The following is a 13,952-nucleotide window of genomic DNA, read 5'->3' as shown; positions in this document are numbered from 1 at the left end:
TGTACTGTACAACATGGGGAATACTGCCAATATTTTGTAATAACTGTAAATGGAAAGTAACCTTTATATAATAAATTAAAAATTAAAATTTTAATTATAATAAAATTAAATTAAAAATAAGACACACACAAAAAGTGGGGACAGAGTAGAGAGAGAAGTCCATAAATTTCTGAAAGATGAAAGTAGATGTGAAATTGATTGATATCACAAGCAGAGAGAGCCACAGCCTCATCATACCCTTTAAGAGTGATGCAAAACGTTGGGAACCAATACATCTGACAGAACCCCCAGAGAAGCATGATTGCAAAGTAAACGGTTCAGCAAAGGGTGGGAATAATAGTGGGGCTAAAAATAGGAGAATTATGTATTACCTGACTGACTGTATAAGGGACTACATTTTCCATCCCCCATCTCCAAGCAGCACCTAAACAACTGACATTTACTCCCTGGCAATAGCACAGTCAGCTTTTCTCTAAAGAAAGTGAATAACTGTCTAGGGGATGCTGGCACAGAGTAATAAACCCTTTTTATCTGGCATTTAGAGGGCCCACAGCCTGGAAGCTGGCTCCCCTCCCTCTTACCCTAAAATGCTTGTCAATATATAGGCCCCACCCTATACTGTTCTGCCCTAAAGTGCTGTGCCCAGAATTCCTCCTCAAAAAAAAAAACACCTAATAGGGAAAACAGTCCAAGGAACAGGGTGGGAGGGGAACATCCAGACCAGGAAGCTGGTCCTTCTTTCTGAAACATGAAGAGACAACCAATCCAGGCATATAAGGAAAACTAAGTACAGAAAAAAAAAAAAAAGATTACAAACATAAAAGCTGGCCAGACGGGAAAAGGAAATAATTGAGGAAACACGAAATGTCTTTTAAAAATCTACTTTGCATTTTCTGAGACTAAAGAGAGTACTACAACATAAAACAAGAAAAGAATGGCAGAAAAAGAGAACAAGAAAATTCAGGGATTACCCTCCCCTCAACAAATCAGCCAAAAAACTAGGGAAAAAAATCCCCTGAACACAGAGCAAAGAGAATCACAAAATATGAAAGTAAAAATGAGATGAGGACCAGTCCAAGACAGAAAACATCTGCCTACTGAAGAATAAACAAGCAAACAAGAAAATGGAGGGAAGAAAATATCAAAGACAGGAGAGAATTTCTTAGAGCTGAAGAATCTGATTCAAATAATAAGGGCAACTGAGTGCCTAAAACAAATATAGACAAAACAAAACAAAACAAAACAACATGTACAGCTCATTATGAGTTTGCAGCAGAAAGATAAAACAGAGATGATCCTAAAAGTTTTCAGACAGAATAAAGAACAAATCACCTTAAAAGGGTAGTGAATTAGATGACACCTGATTTCGAATCAGCATCCCTGGCACTGAAAGACAACCAAGCAATGCTTTCAGGGTCCCAAAGGAAAATTATTTGCAGCCTACAATATTGTGCCCAAACTATCAGTCAAATATGAGAACAGAATGAAAATATTTTTATCCATAGAATAATTCAGAAAACTTGCCTCTCAAACACACTTTTTTTGGAAGTTGTACTCCAAAAAAAAGATCAAATAAATTTAGTAAAAAAGGAAGATCTATAATAGAATGGACCCAATTCAAGAGGACAGTGAAAGGAAGTTCCAGAAAGAGACCTAAAAGGCAACTAGTCCAAATTGAAGCAGAATTACAATTACGCCAGATAAATAGGGGACACAATACAACAGGTAGCATGATGAGGAGTTGGTAGAGACTATGATAAAGGCATACAATACCAGAAAAGGGGGCAATTAGAAACACCAAGAAAATAGGAAGTCATGTCCATTGTTTTTAATTCAATGGCTAGATTTTGAGCAACTGATAAAATAAAATAAAATACACTGGACCTTGATGGTATCAAGGTATTTTTCTTCAAGTGGCCCAAGGGCTGCTTAATAGGATCTGTAGAAAAGAAATCATAATCTGAGCATACTACCTGGCCTAGGATTAAATGATATTTACATAGTCATAGTATCGAAACCATATCTTGGGTTTTGTCATTTAGTGATGGACATATGGATGTGACAGCTGGGGTTGGGGGGGGGGGATGGGGGAAATGTGTTTATCTAGGCAAGAAGAAGTATAGCTACCAGTCTAGAAAGAAAAGGAAAGAAGAAAGAAAAAGCAGAAAATCCAGACAATGTCTAAACTGATAAATTAGCAGAAGTGTAGATCGACATTCAATAGAAACTAGTATGTTTTATAAAAGCAGCATAGCTTCCTTTGTTGCACATTCGTAAACCAACCTCCCCCATGAACTCCACCCATCTCCTAAGGGGAGAAAAAGTCCATTAATTAAAGGTAAGTTTCTTTCAGGTTAACTCTGTTTTTAAGGCAGCAGTTCTCTGCTGGGGGTGATCTGCCCCCCAAGGGACATTTGGCAATGTCTAGAGACATATTTGGTTGTACTTTAGTGGAGGTGCTACTGGCATCTAACAGGTAGAGGACAGGGATGCTGCTCTACAGTCTACAATACATGGGACAGCCCTCACCACAACAAAGAGTTACCCAGGCCAAAATGTCAATAAAGCCAAGTTGGAGAAACCCTGCTTTACCGGAACTCTTCAGACTTTTACAGAAAAACGTTTATAGTTTCTCTGTTCCTTATTCTTATCATGGTATCCGGATGTAGAGGAAAGCTTTCACGGGCACTGGGAATGTTACGGATGGTCTGAATGTGGATCCATGGACTTCCCTCTGGGTCCTCACGGGCCTCTGAGGTTTGATAAGAGTCGCAATGGCATATACTGATGAGGATGCTGCAGCAGCGTCCAGTGACCGCCTAACCTGGCCCCTCAGCTCCTGTTGGTATGGATATTCTTAGGGCCTCAACTACCTCTTCTAAGCAGCCCATGCTTGGGTTAAGGCCACACTAGCTGCTTAACAAATAAACATCAGTGACTTCACACAACTAAAATGTCTCCTTAAAATTATACAGTCCGTTGTGAGTGCTCCTGTTTGGTGCACAGCTTTCTTTCACATGGTAATCTGAGGGACTAGAGATCTTCCCAATCTTATTATCACACCTGAAGAGGCCCAGCCTCTGCATCTGGCCCTTAGATTGGAAAAGAGAAGGTGGAGAAACACAGCTGCTGTTCTCCCACCTCAGTTCAGAAGGGACAGTGCATCACTTCCATTCACATTCCCCTGGTGAAAAGCCGTCTTCTGGTCCCACTTAGATGCAGGGAAGGGGGATGGGGATAGAGGAGAGAATGACTGAGAAACGTGTTCCTGTCTGGGCAGCCACCTCCCAGTGTTAACTGAACTAAGGCAAGAGAGAGAACAAATTCTGGTGGGCATTGAGCTGAATCTGCCACAGCCGCCCTCTCCACAATGTCTATAACATGGTCTTCCCCTCACAACAGTACCCTCATGACAGGCTTGCTACCTCTCATTCTGTTAACTTCTATTTCCTTCACTAGGATTATGTGAGAACTTCCAGATCTCTTTCATACCACATAAGAACAGGAAAATCACAGGGTGCATCTCTGGGCCTTGCTTTGCCTAAATATACCATATTCTTCTCCGGAAGCCATCTCATGTCAGCATAGGGCCAGTACAGGGTAATAAGCTAGTTAAGTGGCTGTGCAGGTTCTGAACGTAAGCAGCCTGGCTCCACAGCCTGTGCTAGTCTGCCTCCCTAGATTTCTAAAATAATAGGTAGTAAGAGAGTCCTTCCCTGATCATCAGTGAATATTTATAAAGCACCCACATCTTGTGAAAGAGCCTAGGAAACTATTACAAACTCCCCACTCTGATACACAGCACTGTTTTTCTTTACCTCTGGATCGCTGATCTTAAATGTTATTATAGTCAAAACAACAGGCAAAATTATACAGTAAGCAAAACTTGTCTTCAGAAGTCCCTCACCCTACTCTCTACTTGAACAATGTACCTGTGCCTTCATGACCAAGGAATTCCACCTCATTATTCTTACCCAATAATATGTAGTGTTACTTAGACTGAACTGCTGTCTCCCCAAATCTACCATACTCTAACCCCATTAAAAAGTACTTACACAGGACTTCCCTGGTGGTCCAGTGGTTAAGAATCTGCCTTCCAATGCAGGGGACGCAGGTTTGATCCCTGGTTGGGGAGCTAAAATCCCACGTCTCGGGGCAACTAAGCCCCTGAGCTGCAACTACTGAGCCGGTGCACTCTGGAAACTGCGTGCCACAACTAGAGAGAAGCCCGTGCGCCACAACTAAGACCCGATGCAGCCAAATTAAATTAACTAAAAAATTTTTTAATTTTGGAAAAACAAAAGTACTTAAACAGACTTTGTAATTTTCACAGGGGCCTGAGCCTTCTTTGTAAGAAACTATGTAATCTGATAAACTACTCCTGCTAATAGTGGCATCCAGCAGCCAAAAAACAAGTTACTTTAATGGTGGACATTTCAAAAGGATAGCTTTTAATTATACAGATTAGTGTCCCTCAAATAACACTCATAAAAATCATCCATACCAATTCTGTGCATCAGTTTTATTCTTTAAAAAAAAGCATGAATTTTAAAAATTGTAACAAGTCACCTTAAAATACTGTATCTACTGTACTATATGTCCTTATAGTTCCAGTTTAGTCTGGAATTTCCTAGTGAGAAAATGGCAACTGAATGAACAATAAAGAATTATTTGCTTTACTCCAAGTAAAACATAGGATGTCAGTCAAAACACATGAAATGAAAAAACTGAGGCCATCTTATTACAAACTGTATTTTCATCAAATCATAAAGTCAAGATAGACTGAGAAAGATCATAAAGGTCAAGACCTGTCACAAGGGGCAACTGCAAATAAACTATACAAGGCATTATAATGTGACAGTTAAAAGGACAGGTTCTGATGTCAAAGGTCAGGTTAAACCTCAAATTCAAATCCTTTTGGTAAGCTCCACCACCTGCTGCTTAGCCTCCCTGTGACTCAGGTTTAGCTCAAATCCTGGCTCTTTGGCCTACTACTTAATCTCTCAGTGCTTGAGGTTTAAAAAAGGACAAGAAAATAGTCTGATCTGGGGGGGTCATTGTCAAGTATATATGTCAAGTACCTGATACATAGTTAGCAGTCAACACGTATAAGCTATTATTATTATGACCAACCACTCCTAATAGGACACCTTCAGGAACTATCAATCTCCCTCTGAATCTATCATGTTTTTAACAACCCTGAATCAAACAGTTTCTCCTTTTTATCTGAAAAGAGTCTTGAAGCTCAAAAAACATTTCCTCTTTTTTTTTCAGGCTTTTGTGAATATGGAAGGTGGCGGGTAACTAGCTTATCATTTGAAGATTCAAGACTCTTTTTTAGTCTTTTTGTAGAACAATTCCCTCCCAAATGTTACACAAAGGACAGCCTGCTCCATGGATTTAAACACTGCAAAGAGTTCACAAAGTATAACGAAATTTTGAGATTCATAAAAGGACAAACAGCTACTGGAGCAAAAGGCTTAGATAGGTTGATGCAAAAGTCTATTAGCCTGCTCACAAAATATTGAATTCTAACGTAAAGCACAGCGGATAGAGATTCCTCATGGTTTACAGTCACTCAGACCACTAAAAACATATAAAGGATATTTTTGGTAACTTTTTTCCTTAATAGCAGGAAAATGCTCTGTTTTTTCCACAACAATGAATACACAGATTGCATGATAGGCAAGGGCAATTTCTTCAAAAGCAAATTCTGTAGAGAACAAAGCCTAAAGGCTCAGATTTTTCAGTAACACATATCCCTTAAAGCTTTACAAATTCGAGGTATCTACCATTCCTTGCGGTTTATAACATTAAGAAGTAACACAATTAAGCCTCATTTATATCAGAAAGCATTATGCCTGATTGAAAGAAAACTAAGCATCTAGAATTTTGATACTGATAAATTTAAAGGTTAACACCATAGATCAATGCAAAGGTCAACACCATAGATCAATGCAAAGGTCAAGTAGATTTAGAGTTCGTGATAAATTCACCAAAATATTTTTTAAAGATATAAAGACAAAAAAATGTTTTAAAATAATTTGATGTTTGATTTCTCCTATGTGTTAATATTGAAATATGCACTTTCATATACATTATGTAATCTCATTCCCCCAACAACCTTGTGGGATAAGGATTATCCTCCTTTTACAAATGAGAAAACTAAGGCCCAGTGATTTGCCTAAGGACACCTGCTTGTATAAAATGCAACCAGAAATCCAATTCAAATTTTCTAACCCCCAGATCAATGCTCTTGCTTTCACTGTACCATTGTCTCTTCCAAAACTCAACTACTCTAAAATTTAGCTCTTATAAAGTGTCCCAATCTTTTTATCTGGGAGAGGTAACAGTTATGAGGGAAGAAGAAAAATTCTTCAGAATGTTACCAAAAAAGACTCACTGTGTTTAATCTGACATGACTACCCAGTCCAATTTAAACGCTTTGGTTCATGCTGTCTATCCCTCTTAGAACACCTGCTTATCATCAGATATACAGCTTTCAGAAGACTTAAATGAAGAATCACCTCCTCCAAGAAAGTTCCCCAGATTAAATGACCTGCTTCCCTCCTGCCAAGCCAACATCATTTCTTTGTCACCTCACTGCTTGTATCTAATTTGAACTACATTATCACATACTCCTCTTTGTTCTCCAGTTGTACATCTGGAACTACATTTTTTTATTCGATGACTATTAAGCATTTGGAAAGTCAATGGTCCTTGCTATCATGGAGAGCTTACATTGTTTCCAATTTTAATAAAAGTAAGAATAACATAGGGTAGAAGAATTTGATGTTTCAGAACAAGAACTCCTTTCCTACAAGGTCTCTGAAGAAAGCTCTCTCCTTGCAAACTTGATAACATTTTTCAGGGAGGAAAAATCCCTTCTATCATGTGTTCCGGATGAGACCTTCAACTTCATGCCTTTGAGAGGATATATGAGAGGGTGGGGACCAAGGTGGAAGGAAGATCTAAAATCTTTCAGGGATTTCCTGAAAGAAAATATTGACTTGAAATCTTCACACATTAGTCCAGATATCTCTTCCTGTGTCCTAACCACAAGGAAACTATACTTCAATCTCCTTGCACGCAGGCACCTTCATTAATGAAGTATGTACAGACTTTTTAATTCAAGTTGTATTTACGTATTATTTGTAGGTCATATTCATAAGAATAAGATAGCACCTACGTCTTCTACTTTTAAATCCCCCAATGCTCCAAAATCATCGCTATAAATGTGTTCAGCTTTGGATAACACAGATATTAAAATATAAAACTTCAAGTATTATTAGGATAAGGATTTTCCAAAATAATATTAGAAAACTACATCTAAGTATCAATTCTTTATTTTGTCATTCATGCTTCAATTCAAGTAACATGCTCTTGAAGGATTATTTGTAAACCAAGTTTAAATGTACTAAGGGCTCTCACTAGTTAAATTATGCAATTAGTCCTTTAAAAAGAAAGACCTTTTTATAATGCAAATTTTGTTAATTTTACCACTTTTTTCTTAAATCAAAACTAAAACATAATTTCATTACAAACAGTATGTGTACTTACTCCAAAGTTATTTTAAGGCTTTTCGATTCAGAAACCTAAAAACTAGGTATTGCCAAATTTATAGGTGCCATAAATGTTTTGTAAGAAACATATTTGATTGCCTCTAAAATGTAATAATATTCTAACTGAAAAAATTGTAGCAGCACCTTTTCATAGATCACAGCTACAACAAATATTATGATTCAATGAAGAGAAATAAACCATGACCATTTTTAATTAAACAGGCACTTCTAAGCACCTGTGTACAATGTATTGTAGCTCAAATGGTTCAGATGGAATTTGACCACAACAACTTAAGCTCCATAATTAAAGACCTAAAAGGTAGTTCTTATGTTTCATCTATTCCCTTTCCCATTACTTTAAACAGGCATATTGTAGTCATTCTATACATAATTACTATCAAAAAAAGGGGTAACAAATATTTGAAATTCTCTGTACTTTTAATAGAGGACAAATTGCATGCCTTTACTCTTCCTTCCCCAACCTGTTTCATAAAACTAGCATGATCTTAATAATTTCACTGCAAAACAGGTTCTATCTAGCAAGCACAGAAATTGATCCTAGTCTCTCAGCATGATCAAGTTTAGATGACACTTGATGGGACGGAAGGAGGAAACCTAACAAGCATTCCACCCATGTTCCTCCACAATCCTTGGAATCCTAAGGGAGGGACTAAAAAAAACCAAAAAAACACCTTTTAAATGGTTATTTGAAAAGACCTAAAGTGGCACTAATTTGAGGTTAACTTTCAGGGGAAGTTAATTAAAAACGAATAACCCTACCATACACAGTACATTCTAATACTACTTAGAAGTCATTTACGTCTTCCAGCATCAGAAAGGCAAAAACTTTTAAATTATTTAAAGTAAACATGCATATATCATCAGTTGGGTAAATTTCCCCATCTGTTTAAGTAGGAACCCAAGTTACCTATTATTTCAGGCAGCATTTAGATAAAATGAAATTAAGTATGTTCCCCAACCGCACATGTCTCTCATAAAGAAGGGTGTTAAATGACTTTTGTGAATGGAAAATCTGCATATACTGTTGCTTCGCCTCGGCCGGTCGTGAGCGGATGCCTCAATGAACCAAACGCACGCTCTTTGTGAAGCTCCTTGGAACCTGATTCCATTCTTGAGAAGGGGCTCAGAAACATTACATTTAAAAGTACAGCAAAGGCTTCGCCTTCCTCCTACGCTACAAGAAGGCCACAGGAACTGAGGTTTAGAGGAACACCACCATGGCCCTCGGCTCTGCAAGGGCGGGTGAGGTCTGCGATGCGCGGCACAGCCTCCTCTGGGGCTGTCACAGGAAAACGGGAGCCTCGCCTTAACGGCACCAAGTGACAAAGCGCCAGCTCTCCAGGGCGCCGGGGCTTCCGGCGAGACCCTGCCGTCCGCCCAGTCAAACTTCGGGAGGAGGCACACACTCAGGGCCAACAAAAAGCTCGTACCGGCCCCTGCCCCTGCCGCGGCTTTGGAAGGTTGCAGACGCACTTACCGTGGGCCCCAAAACACTCCATCCCCGCCAGCCTTTGGAATTTCCCACTCCAAAAGGGGACAAAGGAGCCAAAGAAAAACTCCCCGGCGCGGGGGCCCGGAGTGCCCGTCCGCCCCAGCTCAGAACGTGGGAGTCAAGGGGTGCAGTCGCCCGTAGGGGTGCGAACCCGCCGCCCCCCAACTCGGGGACCGGCTCGACACTCACCGGTGTGGAGCCCCCGGAGAGGCGGGGCGCAGGCGGCCGGTTCCTCTGGGGCCCTGCACGCGTCTAATCGAACCCCAACTTCTCTCGGCCGCTGTCGCCGGCGGCAGCTGGGGCGCGAGCTCAGACCAAGAGCGCTGCCTGGCCGCCACGGAGGCACTGCCCGTTCGGCCGCTAGGAGGGCGGGAACTCCGGCCCTGCGGTCTACCAGCCAGGGCGGGCCCCCACTTTCCCTCCGTCTGCGGGCTACCGGCGGCGGCTACCGCCCCGGCGAAAGCTAACGCTTCAGCCGCTCGGGCTGCCGCTACCACCACCGCCCGGCCGGGAACGCGTCGCAGCCTAATGCTGTCATCGGCCGAGCCGCCACCTCTTTGGGCATCCAGAGCCTCCGAGATCCTTCACATTCGAGGCCCCGCCCCCTACTAGCGGGCTCCGGTCGCACCCCCTTCCCGTCACGTGACGACGCGCGGAGGCGGCTTTGGAGAACCCTCCTCTGCCTGGCCGGAGACAACCGGGCTGGAGCAACTGTCAACACCTGGTTCAGGCAGAGTCTGAACGCCGCCGAACCGCCTCTGCACCCCTTGGGGCGGTCTCGGGAGGCGAATCTACCGCCGCCCGCCCCGCGCCTGTTGAGGCGAGGTCTGCGGGACCGGTCGTGCAGGGCCCTGCCTCATCTAAGGAGGCTGCACCGGAGAGCTCCCGGGTAGGGCGCGGGGGCCCCCGCCTCCCCAGCCTGGGGCTTGACTAGAGTTTTAGTCAAACAAAGAAAAGCAGAAGGCATCGTGGTGTCTGGCTTGGAAAGCAGTAACTACTTGTTCCTATTTCTAGTAGCACGTTAATTGTGACATTTAATGTAGTGGTTTCTTCATGAGAGCTTTTTATTTTTGAGGAGAGGATGGTGCATTTCCTTCACGCTGGGATGCAAATAGCCTAGAATTTTATCTTGGTTCCTAGTCCTGTTCTGGATCCTTTGTGCCAGTCTTACAGTCATTAAGTTTTACTATGCGTTAGGTTGGTGGCAGTTTAAACAGCTACACAGGAATTGGACAGTTCGTTCCATTTTAAAAAATAAAGCCTAATTCTTGATTTTTTTTTTCAGGTACCTTAACTTTGGACATAACTTTTTGCCTTCCTTTTTAACGGTAGTCCAAGGAACGCTCCCCCCAACCCTGTTATTGAGAGGAAGAGTAAAATGGGAGTGACCAAAAGAAAGACAGTAACAATACAAAAATAAGGTAGGTAGAAAAGCAGAAAGATCATAATCAAATTCTGCTAACAATGAAGGCACATGAAAAAGCTTTATATAATAACCAAACTCAGTTTGTAACTCATTTTTCCTTCTAACCCAGAACTAAGTTTTTTTCTTAAGTGATTGTCATCTCCTCATTACATTTTCTTAAGATGGCAAGAAGTATTCTGATCAGCTGGATACTTTGAAATGAATAAGCAATAGAGTTCGGCCTATATAATCCTTATGAACTAAGCTATTTCATAGAAACTCTAAGAAATCATGAACTTTAAGTCTTACCATTATTTCATGTTACCCAAGAAAGAAAAGAAGTACTGCCAATTAAACTATGCCATGCCACTGATATTTTAAAGACATATCTTGAACTCAGAGATGTTAAAATATGAAAAACAATTGAGTCTTAGAATCTATGAGATATTGTAATGAACTGGTGTTCCAGTGAGGAAAAGATTCTATAGGCTCTGTTCTGAAGTTTGAGAGATTGTACTTGTAGTTCAAATACATATGAAGGAGGTTTAGTATTCTGTGAATGACACAATTTCAGCAAAGCTAGTAATTTTGGAGTTTGTCAGCAGATTGAAGCCTGCCTTCTATTTTCTAGGGCAGGGGTTTTCAAACTGGCTCAAAAGTCAATTTATTTTTTAGTGAAATAGGCTAGACTGGAATCAAAAATGAAAGATCAGAGTGCATATATAATAAGGGGAAGAATTCTTTGTGAAACTTCTGTTTCAGTTATGGGGGAGGGTGCGTATGTCCTGTGTTGTGATTTAAACTGTATTTCTTATTGTGAGTTGCGATCAAATAGATTTCAAAAAGAATGTTCCTAGAGCATAGATAACATGCAAAATATACCATCTGGGCTCCGTTTCTCTGGTGCTTTTCCTTTCCTTTGGGAACTAAGACTAAAGATTAGAAGTAGATGAATTGCCTTGCCTAATCCTCTAATGCCTCAACTCCACTTTCTTATACTGTCTGACGAAGACAGATGGTCATTTATTGAAATGGAAAGCACTGTACTGGAATCAAGGAGGCCTAGGTTATAGACTTAGCTAACTAAATATGTGGCTAGATAAATTACTCTCTGTATTTCAAGTTCTAATAAAAGTAGGAAGTTGACTACATGCTCTTTAAGGAATGATACTCAATCTTTATTTACAGGGGATAATGTTCACATTTGAAACAAGTAGCCATGGTGTACCCAGGATTATGCAAATTCTTTTCAAACTAGCTATAACTCCTTTCAGAAACACACACACACACACACACACACACACACACACACACACAAAATCAGAATGCAAGTAAGTGAAAGTGAAGATATTATAGGAAGACAAATGTAAGTATATTGCAGAATCAAACTTGGGTGCCCTCGCTGGCACACAGTAAAGCCACTCATTAACACCAAGTTGTGGTGAAGGAAAGTACAGAGTTTACTGCAAGTCGCCCAATATGGGACCAAGCAAAGAGAAGGAAGAGCTCATGCTGAAAAGACCCAAGTATATCTTTCACAATGGCTTTCAGGGAAGGGTTTTTAAAAGCAAGGTGAGGGAGAGGGTCTCAGGGTGCCTGATCAGCTTGTGGACATCCTTCTGACTGGTTGGTGGTGAGGTAACAGGGTGGTATTTTGGGAGTCAACACATCATCCTTTTGGTTCCAGCCAGTCTGGGGTCTGTGTGCTGGTGGTCAGCAGTTAACTTCTTTCGCCTGGTACACGCTTTAGTTTCTGCAAAACAACTCAAGGGTATGGCTCAGGATATTATCTATAGCCCTTGAGGAAGAACTAAAGGCCCTTGACTTTGTTTTATGGCTAAACAATTATTATTTTGTTGTGCTTGACTGTTTTCCTTTGTTTCTGCATTTTCTCATTTCTCAGATTAAATTTGCTGTTTGGAACTTGGGGAAGGCCTAGGAGGCAAAAGCTTTTCTATAAACAAGAGTGGGGCAGGGGACTCGGGGATCTGTCCCTGGGAAGACCCCACAGGTCTCTGCTGGGTTTCAAGTATATCTTTAATAATATTCTGTATTTTAACTGTTGCTAGTAATAGTTACTTGTCATGAATAACTAATGATTTTAACATGCCTCACAACTGATTGCAGCAAAATGGCATATCAGTACACTACAGTTGAAAAATATATGCTTTTCAGATCCTTTCAAATCTGGTATTCTGTGATTCCAGGAAATAATCATTCAGTCTAGCATTTTCAATGTAATCACAACATAAGTAGAAATTGTAATATGTGATCTTGCACTGTAACTGAAAAATATTCAATAACTTCCATTTGTTATGTGAAGAGAGGCCCTGCAAGTTTGCTACTCTTAAATGATTTTAAGAATAGCATATTAAACTAAAACTTTTTATTATAACTATCCAATTTAAACTCCAGTGAAAATTCATCTCTTTGCCTGGTGTTTAATTAATTATACATTTCTAAGAATGAAAAGTTCTTTTTTCCAAATCAGTTTAAGCACTGACAGGAGTGATAATCTTTCCCACAGAAAACTCTGACCTAGAATGTAAGAAATTTGGCTTAAGGGGTTTTGTTTTTTGTTTTTTTTCCTTTAGCCTTCCGTTTAGACACTTACATTGCCAAAGATTGCTGATGAGGATTTTAGGTTAAAATCCTCATTTGTTCTAAGAAGACTGGATTGAGAGCAACCTCAAACATAAATAAGGTATTTAACATAATTTTGAAGACTATGGTAGATTGTTTTATTATTCTTGGTCATAACGACTTGCTCTAGCCAATTGTTTGTGAGCAGATGTGACACATGCTAACATCTTTAAGTTTTAGTGCAACATTCAGGGCAATCTGTTAGTCTTGTGCTGCCTACCATGAGAAAAGCATGTTACAAATAGGGTCTCAGAATAAGAAAATATGTGGAGCAGACCTGAAACTGACCTTTACCCTGGAGCAGTACTGCAGCAACTGACCTGCAGCTACTAACACGAAACAAGAGTAAAACATAAATATTTGTTGTTTTAAATCACAGAGATTTTTGAAATTGTTATATAGTATAACCTGGCAGATCACCTAAAGTGAATATGAGCCAGCAGATTAGTGGTTCAACGGCTAAATGCACTGTAGAACAGTATTCAAACTTCTATTTAATAAAACAAAATAATACACATCTACAAAACAGTCAACCACATATTTGATAAACATTCAACTAAAATTTATATTAAAAAGAAACTCTTTATAAAATCTACAGATTTGCTTGCAAAACATTTGCATATTGATTTTAAGCATTTTTGTTTACTATTATTTATCTTAACCAAATATCCGTCTAGGAAAATTTGGATAATAAACTTTAAAAAAGAATATAGGCTTTGTTTCTGGCAATATCATGGACTAGGTACTTCAGTCAGTGATCACACTGAAAACAAATAAATACCTGGAAAAACATTTTTTAACCTTATTAAATATATTGATTAACTGGCAA

General features: G+C 40.0%; 2 protein-coding genes across 10 annotated transcripts in view; one reads left to right on the top strand and one right to left on the bottom strand.

Annotated features, from left to right (window-relative positions):
• OSBPL8 (oxysterol binding protein like 8) overlaps positions 1-9,615 on the bottom strand; it is a 185,879-nt gene extending 176,264 nt beyond the window's left edge. For 2 of the 3 annotated variants that reach the window (XM_024736487.1, XM_024736489.1), the window contains exon 1: positions 9,265-9,614. The gene's annotated coding sequence lies outside the window, so the exon portion shown is untranslated. Of the gene's footprint in view, positions 1-9,264 lie in introns of all 3 variants that reach the window. The other variant, XM_024736490.1, reaches the window with a different exon arrangement.
• Positions 9,616-9,785: 170 nt separating this feature from the next.
• Positions 9,786-13,952, top strand: part of ZDHHC17 (zDHHC palmitoyltransferase 17) — a 232,166-nt gene continuing 227,999 nt past the window's right edge. For 5 of the 7 annotated variants that reach the window (XM_024736493.1, XM_024736499.1, XM_024736494.1 and 2 more), the window contains exons 1-3: positions 9,786-9,964; positions 10,361-10,496; positions 13,075-13,184. The gene's annotated coding sequence lies outside the window, so the exon portion shown is untranslated. Of the gene's footprint in view, positions 9,965-10,137; positions 10,273-10,360; positions 10,497-13,074; positions 13,185-13,952 lie in introns of those variants that run through there. The other 2 variants (XM_024736497.1, XM_024736498.1) reach the window with 2 other exon arrangements.

The sequence above is a fragment of the Neophocaena asiaeorientalis genome, unplaced genomic scaffold, assembly GCF_003031525.2.
Source record: "Neophocaena asiaeorientalis asiaeorientalis breed wild unplaced genomic scaffold, Neophocaena_asiaeorientalis_V1.1 scaffold134, whole genome shotgun sequence".
In the NCBI taxonomy this organism is placed as follows: Eukaryota; Metazoa; Chordata; class Mammalia; order Artiodactyla; family Phocoenidae; genus Neophocaena; species Neophocaena asiaeorientalis.
The sequence above is the reverse complement of the archived record's forward strand: the minus strand, read 5'-3'. Positions and strand labels throughout refer to the sequence as shown.